Source organism: Drosophila navojoa, chromosome 5, assembly GCF_054131105.1.
Source record: "Drosophila navojoa isolate 15081-1374.11 chromosome 5, UAZ_NAV_1.0, whole genome shotgun sequence".
Taxonomy (NCBI): Eukaryota; Metazoa; Arthropoda; class Insecta; order Diptera; family Drosophilidae; genus Drosophila; species Drosophila navojoa.
Window position 1 is genome coordinate 2,924,550 of NC_142893.1, and position 22,203 is coordinate 2,946,752.

The 22,203-nt window shown below is 40.4% G+C and overlaps 1 long non-coding RNA gene across 1 annotated transcript in view; it reads right to left on the bottom strand.

Annotated features, from left to right (window-relative positions):
- The window catches only part of LOC108655100 (uncharacterized), a 134,317-nt gene that overhangs the window by 20,912 nt on the left and 91,202 nt on the right, over positions 1-22,203 (bottom strand). The window lies entirely within an intron of this gene.

Below are 22,203 nucleotides of genomic sequence, written 5' to 3' on the forward strand. Positions count from 1 at the left end.
TGCACATATATCCTCTCTCTATACTAAGCAGCATATACGGTCTTCTATCTCTACAAGAGCGGAGCATATAGCCTCTACTCTCTTTGTTAGGTAGCAGCATATACCCTTCGCTCTCATGCAACATCTATTGATACAACTTTAATAGACAATGTTTTTATACACTACTAGCCTAAGGGGTAGTCACAAAATGCAATAAGCAATTAGAGCTGCTATTGATTGGCTCTACACATACTCCATAGCCCAACATGAACTTATCTCCCTCTGTCACTCTGCTGGAGGCATTATCACAACTGAATTATAGAATTCTCTTTTTATAAATTTCGCTATGGACAGCAAAAACTTTAGTAAATGCAATTCAGTTGCCATTGATTGGCTTTATATATACCCTAAAATGTGGGACAGACAGGGGAACAATCGAGTTGCAATGTAGCTGCTTCTGATTAGCTATATATGCATATACTTCAGAGAGTGCCATATCTACTCGCAAGAAGCCTTGGGGAAAACATAATTATAGATTTCGTTCTGGTATTCTTTTTGTGACACTTTTACAGGGTATTGGCTGAAGGACAAAAAGGGAATACACTTGCGAATGCAATTTGTGACGAGAATATGCGACTTGAAAGCGATTCGCAGGGTTTGCGCTGTAAAATATGCCAAAAGTAAAGTTGGGCAACACACCCACACACACACATACTCACACACACACACCCACAAAGTGCTCTGGCTTTGTTTTTTTCCGGTTCTGTCGAAATGTTTACACACAAAAAGAAGAAGAAAAAATCGCGAAACTTTTTTAAGCAGAGACCAGAAGCAGAAGCGGCTACAATTGCGCTCAAGAATTGAAATGAGAAAGAGAGAGTGAGAAAGAGAGTGAGAGAGAGAGTAAGAGTATCTCTGTGTGTGTGTGTGTGAGTTAGAGTGCCACACATTAATTCATTTAATGGCTGTAAAGTAAAGTTAAGTAAATATGCTCTAAAATAAACACAAATTAAAGCAACAACAATACACACACACACACACATAGAAAATCAATTTGAAGCATACGCCGAGTGGTGGCTCCGCTTTTGGCCCTAGCCACATGCAGCCAAGTGTTCATAATGCCATTACAAACAATTTTCAAAGCAAAAGCGAGACGAGAGCAAAATAAAACAAAATAACAACAAAAAGGCGAGCATGAAAAAAAGAACTGTGAACTTAACTACGCGCTGATTACATAACTATAAATAGCTTACACACAGAGAGAGAGAGAGAGAGAGGGAGAGAGGGAGAGTGAGTGTGTTTGTGTGGGCGTGGCCGACTGCCTTTTTTGTATAATTTTTAGCCTGGCATTTCAATAGCTCGCATAGCGCTCTTAGCTAAAGGTATGCGCCCAAAGGCTCAGCCTGAGGGAGCAGAGGGTGAGATAGTAGTAGCTGGAGCAGCCTGGCTGGCTTGTCCTTAAAGTTCAGCCAGTCACGTAAAATTTATAACCCAGTTGAGTTCCTCGAAATCTGCCCCAAAAATATTGTGAAATTTATGTGGGCAGAAGAAAAAAAAAAAAGTAAAAATGTAAAAAATAGAAAATGAAAATGAAAAACATAAACTTGTCAGTCACACGTCGAGCACATAAATTAGCCAAGGCCCAAAGCCGGCGGTCAGAGCTTGTCATTTAGCCCGAGGCGCCTCTTCCACTCTCTCCCTCTCCCTCTCTCTCCATCGCTCTCTTTGTCATGTAATCCGAGCTCATAAAGTTCAATAAACCTGAGAGCAGCTTAGGCTCTGGGCTCTGGGCTCTGGCCCTTGCATAATAACTCGAAGCTGTCTAAAAATTCATGCAGGAAGCGCACTAATTTATGGCCAGTGCTAGTCTTAGCTGACCTTTAGCATGTCGACTGTGAATTGTGGACGATATAAATAAAATGCGTGTGTGAGTGTGGGCGTGGCTTGTCGCAATTCAAATTAAATTGAGCATGCGGCTGATATGAAACGGTCAAGCAGCTGAGATGCTCCTTTTTTATTCCTTCTCGAGCATGGTCTAAAATGCGCTCATGTGTGCAAATTAGAAGCTCTACCCACACACACACACTCATACACAGAGTTGGGTCTTATGTGGTCTCTCTCTGTGTGTGTGTGTTGGTTATTTTGAATAAATTAAATTTGCCTGCAGGCTGGAGCATATAATAAGCACTTGCACAGCAAATTCGCACGGCCTGTCTGTGTGGTTCGGCCTTTTCGGGTGGTGCACGCTCCAATAATTCCATGACAATGACACCACAGCTAATTAGGCGTTTTAAATGTCAAGCCAGATAACGAAGACAAAACAACAAAAAGAGAGAAAAACCAAAAGCTTGGGTCCAACATATGCTGTAACCCAAAAATACAAAACAAAACCAGAATAAACAGCCGAGAGTGATGCAATCGAGCGTGACTGACTGCACGATACTCGCTTCTTTTTCCTATATTCAATATTCAATATTCCATGTTCTATGTTCTATGTTCTATGTTCTATGTTCTATGTTCTATGTTCTATGTGCTATATTCTATATTCTATATTCTATATTCTATATTCTATATTCTATATTCTATATTCTATATTCTATATTCTATATTCTATATTCTATATTCTATATTCTATATTCTATATTCTATATTCTATATTCTATATTCTATATTCTATATTCTATATTCTATATTCTATATTCTATATTCTATATTCTATATTCTATATTCTATATTCTATATTCTATATTCTACATTCTATATTCTATATTTTCTATGTATTCCAAAGTACAAATCTAAGACTTTACTGCCAGATAGAGAGACATAAAAGCCAATACACTCACTGCTTGCTTTATTGAGCGTGTATCGACAGTGAGAAGAGAAGCTGTTACACGCAATATGGTCAAAAACAGCTCAATATGGTCAAAAAAGGAGCGTACACAAAAGCCGGCCATTAATTATGCATATGTATGTGTGTTAACATATGGAACGACACACACAGGCACACACACACAGAGGGAGATTCAAAGCTCTGCACATGTGTGTGCGTGTGTGTGTGTGGGTGTCGAGTAAATCGAAGCGCTGGACATTTAATGCGCTTAATTAAATAAACAAATGGCAGCGAGTTTTTGGCCAGAAGTCGCATTAAAAGTTCATGGCAAAAGGCAGCGGCTAAGACGCATGTAAAGCCGGGGCTAATTAGACCTCAGGACATGCATGTAAACAGCCGGAGCTTCCTTCCGCCCAGGCGAAAACAAAACCCAAAGTGGACTTACTCCGTATTTTATTAATGAAGTTGAAGTGCGCGAGCCGTTGCCTAATCGAATATTTAATTATTTTAATACAATCGCAAATGAGCTTGAAGATGGCGCCCGGAAAAAGGGAAAACAAACAGCATGAATTGCCAAAATGTAAAAGGGAAAATGGGCATGGGGAAAGGTCAAGCCCAGTCACAGGCCAGGCTGAGCCCCCGAAACGACCTCAAATACAAGATTGAGAACAAGAACTAAATTTCTTAAGTGTTTTCATGTGCCAAGTCAAGTCAGTGCCCCAATCCTCGCTCACTCTGCATAGTCAGAGCCCGAAGAACCCTTTCGTCTTCCTTTTGCTTTATTACACTCGAATCATTTTCAAGAGTCAACTGGGCAGCGTACGAATGGGCGAATGGGCGAATGGGGTTGCTAAAACAATTTGGAAAATTTATTTTCATTAATTTTAATTCGCTGCAAAAGTTTGGCTTATGTACGAACCAAAGAGAGAGAGAGTGAGGGAGAGGGAGAGCGAGTGGGGAGCAGGCTGTACGACTGGGCAGGCCTGGTCCAAATAATTACTTTTTCAGATTTTGGCCTAACTCGTCCCTTTTTAATTATTTGCTAAAGGCTCTGTCGCTAACTTTCCAAGCAGCAGCAGCAGCAGCAGCAGCAGCACTCGCCTAGCCAGGCGAGCATAATTAATTTATTTCCATTTTGTTTCGCTTTTGCTTTTCTCTTTTTTTATTTTTTTATATATTTGATTTGTTTATTTTATTTGCGTAGAACATTTGCCAATAATTAATTGAAACACTCGACGCTCATATTTAATTAAAGGCGCGTACGCTGCGCATTTTGCCGAGCAGAAAAACAAAATAAAAACGGATTACCAGACATTTCGATGACAGGGCTAAAAGCAGCTGCCGCACGATGATGAGCCAAAGGGTTTCTCCTCCTACTCGCTCGTCATCATGAAGATGAAGGCTTCATTTAGACGCTCGCTGACTTTGTCAGCATTGATTGCACTCGAGGGCCCCCAGCGACCAAACAGGATTCGGATTCTGATTCAGATTCATATTCCTCCGATTCCTGCTCCTGTTTCAGATACATATTCTGTTTCGCATTCAGATTTTTCGTCTGTTGTGTCAATAGCATCTGATCTGTCGCTGATGCTAGGGATTGCTGCTGCTGCTCCTGCTGCTGCTGCCTCTTCTCCTGCTTATCCTGCTGCTGCTGCTGCTGACTCAGCAGGCGGCAATCAGCGAGCTGCTTCTGCATCATCTCAGCCCTAAGCTTAGTTCAATGTCAATTCATGTGTATGCGTGTATGTCTGTGTGTGTGTATGTGTGTGTGGGTGCGTCTGTCTGTGTGTTTCATTTGTTTGTTTGTTTTGCATGCAAAAGGCACTGGCACTGGCACAGGCAGAGCCACTGGCGCATTCAGCAGACACTACAAACAGACAACAAGCAAGCGGAGCACTTTTCTGATACCCTTTGAAGCTGAGCAAAAAGTTTATTGAACTGCCACGAAATGCATAACTGGCTGCATGCCCCGTCTAGATAACGATTGAGGGGTATGGTGCATTTGAGAGAGTTGTCAGAAAAGCCTCGCTATGACCCGCTATGACCTTGATAAGTTTGCGAATATTTCTAGCATTAAATCACATTTTTAATATGAAATACCTTGATCGGGATAAGTATGGCACTTGTGTGTTTCTATCCATATCCAAGTTGTTTATTTTCATATACATATATCTCATTATGACAAAGGCTTTAGTAGTTTTAAGTTTATATTTCCTCTAATGTTTCATAATAAATATTATTTTTATATATACATATCTGTCAATCATCCAATCTATTATTAATTTTCAATTGGAATTTTCCATATCATTTTGCTAGCATTTTATCTGTATTGAGTTCTATCCAATTTACTTTTATCGACATATTTACTTGCCATAGATAATTGATTCTTTTATTTATTTATTTTTTTTTTCGCTTTGACTTATTTATATCTTTTTCTCAACTTATATTCAGCAAGCTGCTTACATATCATCATATATATAATCATGCATATATAAATATATTTTCATATATATGTTTAATCGCCTATCTATATCTATATAAATGCATCATTTATTCAATTGTCTACTTTATACTTGTATATACTTTATATGTCCACCTGTTTAAGCATCTATCGATCCATATTTATATGTCGGTTGATAAATATTTTTATATTCATATATTCTCCTATCCATTTATCCAATATCCACAATTTCATATTTCAATTTATCCATCTATCTATCCTTCTATGTATTTGTTAACCATCCATCTCTCTACCCTCCTCTGTATTCCTCCTTTAAATCCATCTATTTCCCTCTTCATTTGACTCTTATCACCCAAATGGATTATTATTAATACCCATATTTATTCCGATACTTAAATAATGCCAGAGTATCGCTTAGCCGTTAATACTTAGCAATTTCCTGAACTGTGACTCAACTCAACTGTGTGTGTGTGTCTCTCAGTTGGTCACATTTATTTGACTTATTTCCTAGCATACTAATTTTCCTCACTCTCTCTCTCTCTCTCCCTCTCTCTTGCAGCTCTGTTCCTGGCTATAATAAACAGCAGCTTGTCTACGTGTGTGTGTGTCTTCATATGGTAAGTTGAACATATGCATAGCTCTAGCCATATCCACATATATAGTCGCTTATCTGGCTCGATTAGACGCGAAGGTGTGGCCGCGGCCCAAATGGCGCTGAATATGCGCTAAATCATGATTGACAATGCCAGATAGCTGTGTTAATTGTATCTGTTGGCGGTTTTAGTGGGACAAATCGTTTGCCACATTGCGCATACGCCAGGTGGTGCGCGCGTGCTCCACGCTCATTTGCAGCAAGTGAGTGTATGCGTGTGTGTGTGTGCGTGTGTGTGTGCTTGCGTGTGTTTGTCTGTCATTAGCTCTGGCATTTAGCAATTAATTGCAATACCTTTGGTTAATGAACTAGTTGAGCCAAGCAGCCAGCAAACTAAGCGCGCTGTCAGGTCACGACTCGGCCACAGCCGCACGATAAAAAACAATAACAAAAGCAGCAAACAGCAACCCAGAGAGCGTGAGAAAGCGAGAGAGAGAGAGAGAGAAAAAAGGACAATTTGCAAAAGTGACGTCAAAACAATTACGTGCAGAATAACGCTTGATAATAAAATGAAGTGAGGCTTTACCCCTCTCTCTCTCTCGCTCTCTCTCTCTAAGTCTATCTCTCTCCCACTCTAACTGCTGTACTGTGGCGTCAACTGCTGAAACGTGCTCAAGTGTTGACTTTTATAAATTGTGCAGTCGTTTTTCTTGGCCTCTGACCTGGCTGCAACAACAACTGCTCACCTGCTCACCTGCTTACCTGCCCGCATGTGCTGCTGCTCAACTTGGCCAGCAATTAATTACACACACAATGACTGACAGTCGTCGTCTCGCAGTCTGTCCATTTGGCAGTCCATCGGCTTTAAAGGCGCACACAACATTTAATCGCCCGGGCGGGCCAAGTCGCTCGGCGGCCTGATCTCTCAATAAGCCACGTTATCCGTGCCACAGATTTATATTTGTGTGCCACGCTTCACTGGCCACGAATGACACTCAACTGGAGCGGCCCCTCGCTTTTTTTCGCTTTTCGTTTTTCGTTGGCTTCGCTGGCTTTTTAGTTTATCTCGAGCGTTTAAATAATTTCAGGCTTTTCCTTTTGCCCTTCTCTCCCATTCTTCTTCGCCTTCCTCTTCTCTTCTCCTTTTCTGTGTTTTTTTATTTGACGCCCCACGCTTTTGCGGTTTCGTGCAGCCTTTGCCGCAATTAATGCCAACAGATTAATTATACGCATCGCTGCATAATTTGTTGTCTGCTTTTAAATTTATTTTTATTTCTATTTTTATTTTTATGTACTTCTTCCGCCTCCACTCACGCAATACGTGAGCCAATGCAGCAAACCACACAACAAAACATTTTAGATGACGGCACAGTGAGCAGGGGAGATCTGGTGAGGGGGAGAGAGAGAGAGCGTGGAGATTGCAAAGCCTGGTGGGTGATACCCTGCCCTGTGTGAAAATGTTACGAGTATCGAATAGCTGAGCTGAGTTTACTTTGCAATATTTATCGACATATCGCTGTTTGTCGATATATCGAAATAGAGCAATAAAGTGTATATCATATTTTCTTTAAAGGAAATTCAATATATTATTAAAATGCTCCATTTTTAATGTCAGAGTAATCTATATGAATTGGTAGTTGTATATTTATCGATGCTTGTGATTGGGAAATACCTTTACTAAAATCTCTTATTGCCATAAATTCAAGATGTGCCTAGGCATAGCATAAATAAATATCGATATATGTACATATATTTGACATTTTTAATCCAATACACTTTACTAATCGCACTTTTGTTTACATATATATTTCGATACACTTTGATTTGTATCAATAAACTTCGATAATTATCAAAACACATCGATATTTATAAATATAGTTCAACATTCTAATATACTTTGATAGTTATCTAGTAAATCTACTTCGATATATATCAATAAACTTTGATATTTATCAACCATTTCTTCACTCTGTATTAGCATACTTCGTTAGCCATCTAAATACTTCAATGCTTATCGATGATTTATAGCTTTTACATTCGCCCAGCCTCGATATACCCTCGCTGGGACACTTTTTAATGGCCACAGGGTATTTGAACAGCAAACGCAGCAGCCGCATCAAGCAAAAACAAAAAAAAAACACAAAGTACAAAGTAAAAAGGGACAATATCGCCTGGCTCTAATGAGTGGACATTAGCTTGAGTTTGGCATTAAGCAAACGGCGGTCATAGGACCCCAATTTGTCGGGATAATCAAGCTGCCAACAGTCTCTATACAGTTTTATTATTATTATTATTTTTTCGTCGCTCTCTCCTCGTGTTGTTCTTGAATAACAAATTTAATAAGTTTTGGCTTGAGCCGGGCTCAGCGCTGGGCGCTGGGCATATTTTAAGTGAGTGCAATTTGGTATTGATAGCCAGGCTGATAAAGCAATTGCTTGAGGTCTCTGCTCGAGTGGCACTGAGGCAGCGGCAGCTGTCGCTGACCTATTATTTATATGACTTTGTTTAGTTTTGGGCAGCAACTTTTTTTGCTGTTGTTGTTGTTGTTGTTGGCTGTTGCGCCGCCATAAATCTTGTAGTGCCGCCGCCTGTATTAATGTGTCAACGGCAGCCAGTGAAAGCGAGGCCAACAAAAAAGTAAAGGCGACTTCAATCAAGTGCAGAGGCGGAAGCACCGAGAGCCCAGAGGTTTGGGCACTTCACACAAGTCGCATATGTTCGTGAGGCGTTCGCCCTGAAGGTGTTAAGGTATTAAGAGCTGGGGTTAAGATTACCAATGACATTCATGTTGATTTATGTGTGTGTGCGTGTGTGTTTGTGTGGGGCGCACATTGCGTATGATTTATGCATGTATTTATGAAAACAAATAAATATAGATGCTCGGGCAAGCAGTGTGCATGTGTGTGAGTGTGTCATTAGAGCGCACAGCCAGAACCCATTAATTGCATATTAAAATGTATTAAGGATACATTATAAGGACACTAACTGACATCACTGACAGACGATAGGCCACAAAAATGCCATAAACAGTTTCCTCTATTACCGGCAAGCAGAGAAAACAAAAAATACAAAAATACAACAACAACAATGGCAAGCAAACATTGTGTGCAGCTGTCGTCGCTGCTGCTTAGCCCAGGCGACAATTTGTACCCAAGAGTATTTGCTTAGCCATATTAAGCAATAAAAGAGCATTGTAAAAACCATAAAACGAAAGTACCAAACGAGTGAGAGAAAGAGAGAGAGAGAGAAAGAGCTAGAGAGTACACAAAGGTCTGCTAAGCTGAGGTAAGAGTTGAAGCAGAAACTGAGGCATAAGCTAGGGCCAGAGGAGTGAAGACAATAGCTAGGGAATGTGCTGTGAAGGAGGCTGAAGCTAGGGCAGAAGCTAGTGCTGGGGCTATAAAAACAGGCTGAGGCTGAGGCTGACTGAGACTGGGACTCAGACTCAGACTGAGACTGAGACTGAGACTGGGACTGAGACTGAGACTGAGACTGAGACTGAGACTGAGACTGAGACTGAGACTGAGACTGAGACTGAGACTGAGACTGAGACTGAGACTGAGACTGAGACTGAGACTGAGACTGAGACTGAGACTGAGACTGAGACTGAGACTGAGACTGAGACTGAGACTGAGACTGAGACTGAGACTGAGACTGAGACTGAGACTGAGACTGAGACTGAGACTGAGACTGAGACTGAGACTGAGACTGAGACTGAGACTGAGACTGAGACTGAGACTGAGACTGAGACTGAGACTGAGACTGAGACTGAGACTGAGACTGAGACTGAGACTGACTGAGACTGAGACTGAGACTGAGACTGAGACTGAGACTGAGACTGAGACTGAGACTGAGACTGAGACTGAGACTGAGACTGAGACTGAGGCTGGGGCTCTAGCAAGAGTTGGAGTTGTGGCAGAAGAAGCTGAAGCCCAGACTGCAACTAAGTCTTTGTATGAGGCGGTAGGCGTGGCGAAGACAATCGCTAAAGCTGTGGCAGCAGCTTGGGTCTGTGGCAAAGATTAGGACGTAGGCTGCGGCCAGAAGGTCTTGAGACTATGGCGTTATAAGTACTATAAAAGGTAATTTGCAAATATCATATAACAGCCAGACGGCGGCATAGCACAAGGTGTACATACGCCCACATATACACACACACACACCCACACACTCAGAGAAACGCAAGCAAACAAAATAAAGCAAGATTTTTACGTGTAACTGCTGGTAGCAACCGCAGCAACTCGAGTCGAGTCAAGCTGTTGCCACGCCTACACCTAAAGAAGGGGGCCTGACACACACACGCACACACACACACAGAGACATTCAATTGCATATGGCACTGTTAATTGTGCCAGAATTAAAAAGATTTAACAGCAAAAGCTGCTGCTAGGCTGCCAGTTGCCCTCTTCACACTCACCCTCTCTCTCGCTCTCTTTCTCTCTCTCTCTCTCTCTCTCTCTCTCTCTCTCTCTCTCTCTTTCACCCCTCTCTATTTTTCCCGTAGCTAATTAAAGCAGTTGCTCCTTTGTTTGCGACACTTTTTGATGAGCAACTTAAGAAGATCTCAGTGTCTACCTAGCTCTCCACTCTTTCGCTCCCTTTGCACTTGCTCCCCGTCTCCCTCTTCCTCTTCTATATCTATGCCTGCCTCTTGTCTGCAGGTAATTAACATTTTTATGTACTTTTTGTGTGTGTGTGTGTGTGTCGTGCCGCCCGGGCTGCCACATAATTAAAACGTTGATTTATGCCATGGATAATAAATTCAACAATGCCACGCCCACGCGCCTCCTGCAAGGTCGCAGTGGCTGGCAACAGCAGCAAGTGCCTGTTGTATTTATTTTATCGCCATTTCGATAACGATGCTTAAAAGCATTTTTAATAAACCAATTTCTTGTGCTCACACATACACACACACTCACACACACACTCTCACACCTTTTATTTGCAACAGTGATTAAATTTGCGCGGCAGGAAAATAAAAATAATGTACATCGGATAAGCAGCGACGATTAAATGTCCTCGCTGAAATATGTCACTCTCTGTCTGACTCTCTATCTCCCTCTCTCTCTCTCGCTCTCGCTCTCGCTCTTTCTCTCTCTCTGCCTGTCTCCGTTTTGCGTGTCCTGCGGCCTCTCTTGAGATAAAAACGTAACAAATGCGCTTTCATTTATTAATGTGTTCTCTGCTTTGTAAATTAGAGAAAGAGAAGGAGAGAGAGAGAGGGAGAAAGAGGGAGAGAGAGAGAGAGGGAGAGAGAACTCGGAAAGCATTAAAATGCATAGGATCTTATATTTATTTTATTTTTCTAATTGCAGAAAATTAAAAATATTTTTTTTTTTCTTTCTTTGTTATAAAATGAAGAAGTAAGACTAGACTATATTACACTAGATTTTAGAAATAATATGATAAAGCTTTACTATATATAGATTCATCTTTTATATGTCTATATACCATATATTATAATCAGGTCTCTTGAAAAGTCTTTCTACTGCAAAAGTTTGCAATACAGACAATATATGCTACATTCTTCGGATTTGTCACGCTTTTAAGAGGCTTATAAAATTATATATTTAAACAGCTTTCCGACCTATTCAACACACCTGCGAAATTTAAGCCGGCGATAGAAATTTTCTAGTATTTTGCTTTATTGTCAACGGCAGCAAAGACTTTTACAATTTCTGAAACTAAACATAAAAGACAAACTCAATCTAGAGCAGAAGCGGAAGCAGACATTGAGGCTAGTACAAGTTGCATATTCTAGAGCGGAAATAGTTTTTTTTTTTATCATTCCAATTCTATATATAACAAGCTAATGTATAACCAAGTGGGTTGAGTTCAAAATAGATTTACAGACTGAATAACGTTGGCGTTTATAGGAGCTAATACAATATATTTTTGCCTCCAGCTGGCATAACAATAATATACTTAGTTTATATTTATATAGCCACTCAACACAAAGCAGAGACTGCACAGGCCGTATGAGCTTTCTATAGAGATCAACACTGACAAAGAGAACCTAATTCGCAGCTCTCCAGAAAACTTAGTTCAAGAAGTTGAAGTTGGTGTTGAAGCTGCATAAAGTCAAGCCGAGACGAGAGCACATGGAGTGATAAACTGACAGTTTGTGCAAATTGTTAACAGTTTTGTGTAAACTGAGTACTTGTCGAACCACCCTCGCATATATGCGCTCACTAAAGCCATTCTCCAAAACCAATTAAAATGCAAACTTCGCTTCAGTTTACAGTGCAAAACAAGTTACTAAACTGAGTTAGTGACACAGTGACAAGCCAGAGCCATACGAAACCAGTGTTGTAAAAGTAACCAAATGACTAGACAAGCTGCAGACTCTGCTTAGTTACTCCGCACTTCAATATAATCAAACTTGCTTTAGTTACCTTCAACCTCTCCGCTCTGTTAGCTGCGTATATTCATATGCTCGATCAAGTTTGCATATAGATGCAGGCTCTGCCCGAAAATCAACATGCCTCAACTGTAGCGCATTTTGGCATGCAATCAGAGCCTCACTGCAGTCATTACAAATGCAATTACTAACGGCAAACGCAATGCACTTTGTCAGCTTTGACATGCCCAAACATAATGGCCAAACACACACACACACACACACACACACGCATCTACTACTATATATGCATGTGTGTGCGTGTGTGCATTAAATGTCAGAAATTTGTTTGGTTTTTGCTGCGCTGTAGTGAAGCATATCGTTTATTGATTGAGCTCACTTGAAGCAGCTCCATTAATTTTTTAAGCACTTCAAACACATTTTGCTTTACTTTTTCTTTTCTCCTCTCTCCTTTCTCTTCTTTTCCTTTTTTGGCATATGCATTTTTGATTTATGACCGCAGCGCTGTGACATTGACGTCAATCAATTTTCGAGTTGTTTTCTCTTATTTTATAATGATGTTAACGCGGCTCGGGCTGCGCGGCCAATCAAACTTTTCCAATAAAGTCTTTAGCCTAAAGACAGCGGATAAATCAGGCAATCAGGCCAGCAGGCAGCTGGCAGCTGGCAACTGGCAACTGGCAAGCAAAAGGGCTAGCAGCAAAGCATAATTTATGGCAAGTGCTTTAAACTTGCCAGCGATACGAGAGGGAGAGACAGTAGGGAGTGGGAGCGGGGCGTGGCAAGCCGAAATGGCTGTTAATATGCGGCTGGGCGCCCCGAAAATCAAAGTAGAAAAGTTGTTGCCTGCAAAAGTGCGAAAATTTAACTTTGCGCGATTATACCGTTGAGACCACCGACCACATTGCGTATACGTAACGTATACGTAATAATGGCATAGACACCACCAACAGCAGCACCGCCAGCATATAGTTTTGATGCGCAGCGCTTGTTCCGGCCGGGCCAACGAGCTTGTTAATAAAACAAGAAGAAGCACGAGAAAAGGCCAGTCAGGCAAATGAAAAATACTTGGTTTTTTGTATTTCGAGTTTGTTTTCTTTTTTTTTTCATTTCGTGGCTGGGGCAAATTGACTTAATCTAAAATAAAAGTTTAGTGCGTTCGCCCAAGCAGCGAGGGTGAGGACGGAGCAAGCAAAGTTCACAAACGATATTTTTATAGCTGTGTGTGTGTGTGAGGTAAACGAACCAAAGCATCGACACACACATACACTTTACGCATACACATTTGTGTGATAGGGCACATGGGCGGGCATGTTAATTTCCCAGGAAACGCACGATAAAGTTGAATGCTTTTTCGAAAAACTATTTGACTTTGAGCAAAGGGTAGATGACGACGCCTTACAAATACCAACTCAAAGACTCGTTACATTTATCACAATTTGTGTGTGGATGTGTGTGTGCATTTACCTAGCACACACACTTATATATATATATGCAAAGGCATCGAAATTGGAATTGGAATTGGCGCTGAGGCGCACTGCACATGCGCCCGAATTAAATCAAATAAAAAAGTTTTAATAAGGAAATAAATTTTGTGCAAAATGCTGAAAAGGCAACAAGATTTACGATGCACAAAAAGATAAATTTACACACAGACACGCACACACACATGCACATACACTCGCAAAGCTGTAACACATATGCTAAATGGGCATTAGAAGCTGAGAGAATTTGAACTGCAAATGAAATGGCAATTCGTTTATTGCCTCCATCCAAGCCCCAAACCCCCTCCCAACCCAAAAAAGGCAGTATTTATGGCAAGCAAATAACTATATCTGTTTAAATGGCTCTAAGTGTATAAGCGTGCGTGTGTGTGTGTGTGTGTCTGCATAATGTGACGCAATTACTTTGGCAACGCTCATAAAAGTGAGCCGCAATCCTCAAAATCAATTGCACTCGTTGAGCACTTGCCAATAAAAATCAAATTGAATATGCAAATTAAAATTAAAATAAATATGGGAAAAAATAAATAAAATAAATAAAACAGTGTCTGAATGAAAAAAAAAAAAAAAAAAAAAAAAAAAAAAAAAATACGAAACTAAAAAAAAAAATATATGAAAATAAGTACAACAATGTATGTAAATATGAAAAAAAAAATATATATATATATATATTTATATAAACAAACAACTAAAAAATTTAATTATAAATATTTAAAAAAAATATATACGTATTAAATAAATATTTAATAACCATGAAAGTTTATTTATTTATATTTTATTAATTATTTATATATAAAATGCAATACTATAATAAAATTAATAAACTATTATTAAAAAAATAAATAAATAATAGATAAAAAAAAAACAAAATATATATTACTTAATAAATTTTTATATATAAAACTTAATATTATTATAAAAATAGATGTGATATCAAATATAATAAAAATAAAAATGAAACTAAAAATATATAAAACAATATCACAAATCAAACTAAATAATAAATGGCAAAAGAAGACAAGCAATGATGGCTAGATATATATGTACATATATGTATGTATATGAAACAAAAGCTATAACATATTTAATTTCCGCTAGATAAACACAACTGACTTGTAATTATATCCGGTTTGAATAGTTGTGCTGCTGCTTTCCTTTTTTTTTTTTTTTTGGCATTTTCATGCCATTTCATGCTGCGTAGACGCGCTGTAAAGGCTGCTTTGAGCATGTACACACATACACACATACATATGTATATGTATGGCTACCTGAGCCCTTGCCAATTTCTGCTACTCATGCTGCTAAGTTTTATACCCGTTGACCCATCGAGCAGGGCTATAATGCTTTGTTTTTTTGTAAATATATGTATCTGTCCGTTGAAGGCGTGGCAGCGCCCATAAACTATTAAGTATGTGAGTGATCAGCTGGACTGGCTAAATAGATCGTGCTACATAAGCGGCAGATGCTAAGGAGAAGTATAGGTGTATATCTGCGTATGTATGTGTGTGCTACACAAGAATGTTACCTCTTATAATATACATACATACAACAATACACGTATGCATTCAAAAATGTTTGCCACATCAGCTCTTAACATTCTTCGGGGTATTATATACTCGAGCAATGCTAACTAGAGGCTAGACTAGTTCTTCTCTTCACTTCACATAGTTCTGTTTCACATTCCTACAGCCCAGCACTCGTTTATTCATTTGATTATTCATGCATTTATTCACCTATTCACATTCACTGATTCACTTATACTACATATAAGTAATTGGTTACTTTGTATTTAGACTGAAAGTTGCATTCAGTCCAAGGGCTTTGCCTTTGCATTAAGCATAGATTTTCGAGCTGATAGCTGGCATATAAAGCCTGAATATATATATAGAGTTTATATATTTATGTATGTAATTTGCTTATGTAATGCGCCTTTGGCTCTTCACTTTCGTCTGATGCTTTTCTTTTCGGGTCGCTGCGGCCTCATAATTAATTAAAATCTATGTATACAGCCAAGGTCAACGGGGCGTATGCGTAACTCGTGCTGCTTCAGCCCGCCTCTGTGCGCTCTGTGGGTCCCCGGGGCAACTTTAATGCTTGAACCCTTGGAGTTTATCATGATTTGCTTGACGTTTGAAAATGACTTCTTCAGTGTTATTTTTTTTCGGACTAGGCATAACGGATTTGTGCGCCGCCCACTGTCCGCCTCGCTGGCGGCTTTATCTGCAGTCCTTTCGTGCTTGAACTCTTTTTGCTGTGCTGCTCTACGCTGAGTGTATGTGTGTGTGTGTGTGTATCTTCTCTTAGCTCCCTGTGACAAGTGCCCGAGCTGACTTTTGACTATAGTTAACTGTCGGCGCATTTGAGCCGCGGCGCTGCTCCCGAGCGTTTTGTCAGCTTTATAATTAAAGCAAAAGTTAATTTTTTTTCTGCGTTTGCTTTTGTTGTTGTTGTTGTTGCTTGTTTTTATTTTCGACTGTGTGTCACAGTGGGCTGTCGACTGCTGGCCCCTTGTTTTGCATGCGCTCTAGCCGGAAAACTCATTATTTTTTAAATGAAACTCTTGCTTTGTGCACGCCACGACACGCTCTGTCCTGCCCCGCCTCGACTCATGTGTGTGTGTGTGTGTGTGTTTTGTCTTCCCGCCATTGTGCTCCATGATGATCCCAGTCGCAATTAACTCAAGAAAATAATGTTGCGGCAATGACGAGCAGAAATGTAATATTTTTTGGGGCCAGCCTCCACAAGCCACGCCCACGCCCCCTACCTCTCGCTCTCGGAAATTGCCGCCATTTTCTAGCGCGCCACGCTCAACGCTCCATGCTCCATGCTTCACTCATTCAATATGAAGCATGTTGCATTTGTAATAAGCATGTAAATGAAAATGAAAATGAAAATGAAGTTGCAAGTGGAAGTGGAAGTTGACTGTGGAAGTAGTTTCCCCTTTTTCGGTTTTCTCTAGTGTTTTTTTTTTATTTTTTTTCGTGCCCGTGCCTGAAATGGGAATTGAAAATTGAGTTCTGCTGCAGCTCATTTGTATGCCAATTGCATTCGCAGCTAATGTCAGCTGCTTGGGTAACTGGGCCAAATGCCAAGCCAAATGCATCCCTCGGCTAAAGCTAAGTTTTATTTGAATGCAATAATTATAAATTTTACAAAATGCAATAGCGAAAGAGGGTGAGCGAGAGAGCGAGAGAGTGAGAGAAATGTTTTAAGCACGCATTGACAGCGCATTCCAATGTGCAGTAAAAGCAATTTGAAAGTTTGCGAACGAGCGAAGCTGCTGCTGCTGTTGCTGCTGAAATCCTTGAGCTGAATAGCGGCGGCGCCCAGGTGAGGGTAATTGAAATGTATATGTGGGGGGGGCATGCGGGTGAGCTGGCAGCGATAGTGCCACCAGTTTAATGAACTTTGCCATGCGAGCAGCAGCACACACTCGCACACACACACACTCACACACACATGCATACTCTCCTCTCCCGTGTGCTGCCATTGCCTTTGCCCTTGTCTCATAAATGCTTGCATGCTTGTAAGAATTGCTTAGCTGGGATTTGCTTAATTTTAGCACCACATCTTCAGACATGCCAAGGCAACGCTTCAGCTCACCCCCGCTCCTGCTCCTGCTCCTGCTGCTGCTGCTGCTCCTGCTGCTGCCCTTGCTCTGCTTATAGCTGCTTATGGCTATCAAGGGAATTGCGTCACACGCGTCGTATACGCAACGATTTAATTTTTCTCTTGTTTTTTGCTCTTTCCACTTCACAGCAGCCCCTTTTGACTTTTTGCTGTTAAATTGTTGTTGTTGTTGTTGTTGTTGCTTTTTTTTCCGTTCTGCCACTGCGGCCACTTGTCAGTCAATCAATAAAATGCAAATATTTGTCAGCTGCTTCTCGCATTGTTTTGCACATTTGGCACATATGCGAGAGAGGTTGGCGGCAGGGGGGTGGGGGCGTGGGCTTTTCTATTACCACTGAAGCACAGCCGCTTTGTTGCTTTGCCTCTTTTGAACTTCAAAGTTCTGCATAAACACTTCACAAAATTCAATGACAACTCCAATAAACTGGCACTTAAATGCCAGGGCGCAACAGCTGTGACACACCCACACACACCCACACACACACAGCTGTGCTGAATGTGCGTGTGTGTGTGCGTGTGTGTGTGGCAGTTGTGTTTGATGTGTGCGCCACAAATTGCTTTGATGGTCACCAGCGTTGACTTTGTGAACGCCATTTTGTGTTGCCCCAGCTCTCCAGACTCTGTTTAATCTCGCAGCAAACCCACGCACGGCTCACATCCATTGCCCTGGCAACGACAAATTAAACCTGCCTAAGATGAAGGCGCACGAAACTCGTGAACTGAAATTCATTTTAATGCAAAGCGAAGCGAAGCGAAATTGCCAATCGAGCGACTTTTAATGCACCGCCAAGTGCTAAAGATCCGAATGTGCTAAGACTTTTGAATATGAGCTGAGAATCGTATGGCTTCAAAAGACTCGTAACAATCTGAAAGTAGTTTTACTCTTCACAAAAAACTAATTCAGCGAGATATGGCGGCTAGAGAGCGTATGTCGAGCAGGCTCAGACTAACATTCTACCTGTCTCTCTCTCTCTCTCATTGTCTCACTTCTTTTTCTCTCTTATTGTGTTTCATTCTATCAGTATCACTCCCTCTACCTCCAGTATCTCTCTCAGCTGATCTTTCTCTTTTTTTCTAAGTTTATTATTCTCTTTCCCTATCTCGTTTTTTCTCAGTCTCTCTCTGTCTCTATCGGTCTCTATCTCCTTCACTATCTCTCTTTCTCTCTCTCTCTCTCTCCTTCTCTCCCTCTTTTTCTGTATCATTGTATCTCCCTACATCTTTCTCTCACTTTCTCTGTCTCTTTTTATCTCTCTACATCTTTCTCTCTCTCAGTATCTCCTTCTCTTTTTCTCCTTTTTTCTGTTCTACCTCCTTTCCTTTCTTCTCGCTCTCTCTCTCTCTCTCTCTCTCTCTCTCTCTCTCTCTCTCTCTCTCTCTCTTCATGACTTCTTTCCCATCTGACATAAATCTCTATTTCTCTTTCTCCAGCTCTCACTCTCTCTCTCTCTCTCTCTCTCTCTACTCTACTTATCTTGTTTTTCTCTTTCTCTCTCTATCTCTCTCTTTCCTTCTGAGCATAAACCCTTTTCTTTCTTTCTCTGTTTCTCCATTTCTGCATCCCTTACTCTGCTTCGCCTTTATCGTTCTTTATCGTTCTCTCTCAGAGACATTTCTGTCATATCTTCGTCTTCACATCTTACCATCCCGTTCTTCGTCATCGCTTCTCTCTCACTCACTCTCTTGTGATGTCGCCCCCATATTAAGTTTATCCACCAAAACAGCTTCAACAAATGCATTTCAAGCAAGCTGCAATTATTTCCACTTTGTGGCTGGATTTCTACTCCACATTTATTTATTTATGAGCAGCTCAAGTCATATTAGAAACGTGACTAAAGCCAGCTTAATCCAGATTTGTCATCTTCGCCTTTTTCCCTTCAACCTTAAGCCAAATCATTTTTAAAGAAATTTATAGTTGTATTCCCCCTGTTTGGAAAGCAACTCATTTGACTCATCCCTTCGCTGTAATCCATAGCTCAAATCTCATTTAAGCTTCCAGCTGAGATCCCAATTGAACTGCTTCATATTCAATATTTATGTCATATTATTCAAGCTAAGACCCTCAAGCCTTCTGCTATCACAATTAGTTAGCTGCTGCATAAACTTTATCTAATTCTGGCTCATATTCTTGGCTACTTTAACAGCCAGCCGCGCCCACAAAAATGCCCCAGGCTGACACACACACACACTCACACTCACATACCAAGGCAGAGATAAAGCCCATCATAAAATGCACAAATTTGTGTCGCTTGGGGAGCACTTTACAAGCGCTGCCCGAAATCCGATTCCAAATCGAATTCAACTCAAGCTATATACATATATAAATATGTGTATGTACATGTATACTCACACATGTGTGCGTCCCTTCAATATTAGTTCAATAGACCGCAATACAATGTTCGTTTGCTGTTGCTATTGTGCCGACTCGTCGTTCGTTTCGTGCGCAAATCCTTTGAGGTCAGCCCAAATGCTGGCCAAAACTTTTGCACACACACACACCCAACACACACACACACACACACACACTTTGATTTCTATTATATGAATAGGACAGCTCGAACTACACACAGCTTCAGCCAAGGCTAGTTCGGCCGCAGTGCACATGGAGGGCAGAGTTTATGGGCTTCCACTGATTTGGCTCGCCGGCTCCCAAACTCTCCTTTTGGCCAATTCGCAGCACACAAAAATGTATAAAAATCGTTAGCTGCAGCGCGCCACAGAAATCGCCTTAGAGAAAATATTGATGCCGCAGGACTCAAACACACCAAAAAAAAAAAAAAAAAAAAACAGAAGAAGAAGAAGCAAAACGAAACCAAATCATGAAAAAGAGAACAAAGTCTCGTTGCGATGTTTTACTGCAGTTTTTTGTTTGGAGTTTTATGTGGCACATCCACGGGCCTCCTTTGCACTCGCGTGTCTATGTGTCTGTGTGGAAAGCCAACAGCAACAGCCACGGCAACAGCGACGGCAACAGCAACGGCAACAGCAATAACCGACTACAACAATAACAATAGCCTCGGGGCATATTTCAGAGTGCGCGCGCTGTAAAAATCATTTTATGAGTTTGCATAAAATTTTGTGGTTTTCACGCCCATGTTTATTGCAGGCGGCCGCATATGTTGCCCATTGTTGGCAACCGCCGCGTCTATTGATTTTATTTTTCTTTTTCTATGTGTTCTCTCTCGCTTTTTTGAAGAGCTAAGCTAAAACCGAAAAACCTAAAAAAAAAAAAAAAATAGAAAATGCCGAAACCACAGCCAAAGTCCAAGCAAACGTGAATCGACCCAGCTGGCCGCGCCTCGCCGCTTTAGCCAATTTTTAAACAACCAATTTCTGCTTATTTTCCGCTGTTGCTGCAGTTTCTACTTTTTTTCATGTTTTTTGATAGCCTCAAAGTGGGTTTTACGCTTCAGGGCTGTACTGTAGAGCACTGTGCGCGAGCATTGCCTGTAGGTACAAACTTTACACTCGATCGCTATGAGAAACTAAGTACTTTATTTATATTTTATAGCCAGCAGCCATTGGCGCTGGACTGAAAAGGAGTTGGTGAGTTGGGTAAGGGAGGAACAGCTATATAAAGCAAAGAAAATTCAAAATAAATAAAAATATAAGATTATAAAATTGACAACCATTCAGAGAATAGCTGCCTATAAAAGAAATGTATGGGCACTGAAAGTCGGTTAAAGAAATTGAAAATTGAGAATGAAAATATTTATGTCACATTTTTAGAGATTTTTTTATAAAATATTTTACTGATTTATTAATTTTTTCCATACTTTTGAGCTTAAAAAATTGTTAGATTTTTTTATAAAACATTTATCTCATTAATTAATTTTTTCCATACTTATTTATTAAATATTTGATTCGATTTATGGACCAAACTTGAGTTTATTATATCCTGAACCCATTAAAAATGAGAAAGGAGGGTATAATGATTTTCTTCAAACGTATGTAACAGGTAGGAGGAGGCTTTGCAGACACCATTAATTATATATACTCTTGTTCAGGGCAACGCGCTGTGCCCTGTCTGTCTGTTCGTATGTTTGAACGCGTCGATCTCAGAAGTTATAAGAGCTATCGACTTGAAAATTTGTTGACAAGTCCATAAATATAGCACGCAGATCGAGTTAAATTCCCTAAATCGCTAACTACTCCCGTTAGTTTGTTATCGATTTAAAACTTGATAGAAAAGTTACAAAATTATAAGAAGAAAATAAATTTTTGTTTAAAAATGTAATTGATTTATATTTATATTATTGAACAGCTAAGGATTCCAATTGAGTTGCATTTCATCAGCCTAGCCATCAGTTAGAGTATTGCAAATTCTATAATAACTTTGTAATTATATATAACAAATTCATATAGCTCACTTTGCCCGACTTTTCTCCAACTACAGCCAGCATAAAATGCAATCAAATTTTACACTCCAGATCAAATCAGTTGCGGCTTATTGGACACGCGCTTAGCTTCAAGCGCTGACAAAACAGTTAAGAGCCAAATCGTTTCGGGTTTGTTTTGCTTTCCACATTTCATTTTCATTTAATTTTCGTGCTTTGTCTCGGAATTTCTTTGTTGCTTTCTGTTTGGCCAAAAAGCCACGCATTTGGTGGCATTTATTGATTTTGGCCAGCAAAGCCAAATGGCCTGCGGCTCATTAAATGATTTGCTCATGTCAAATGGCCATCAAATTTAATTTGCCCAGGGCTAAGGCGGCGTCAGGGCGAGGCGTGCCATTAAATGTCCCAAAAGAAGCGGCTCGACACCTGCACGCAACAAGCTGTACTGCGAGACATGCCCACCTAGACACAGCCTCCCCATGGCCAGGGCCGCGGCTGTTGGCCAATTTCC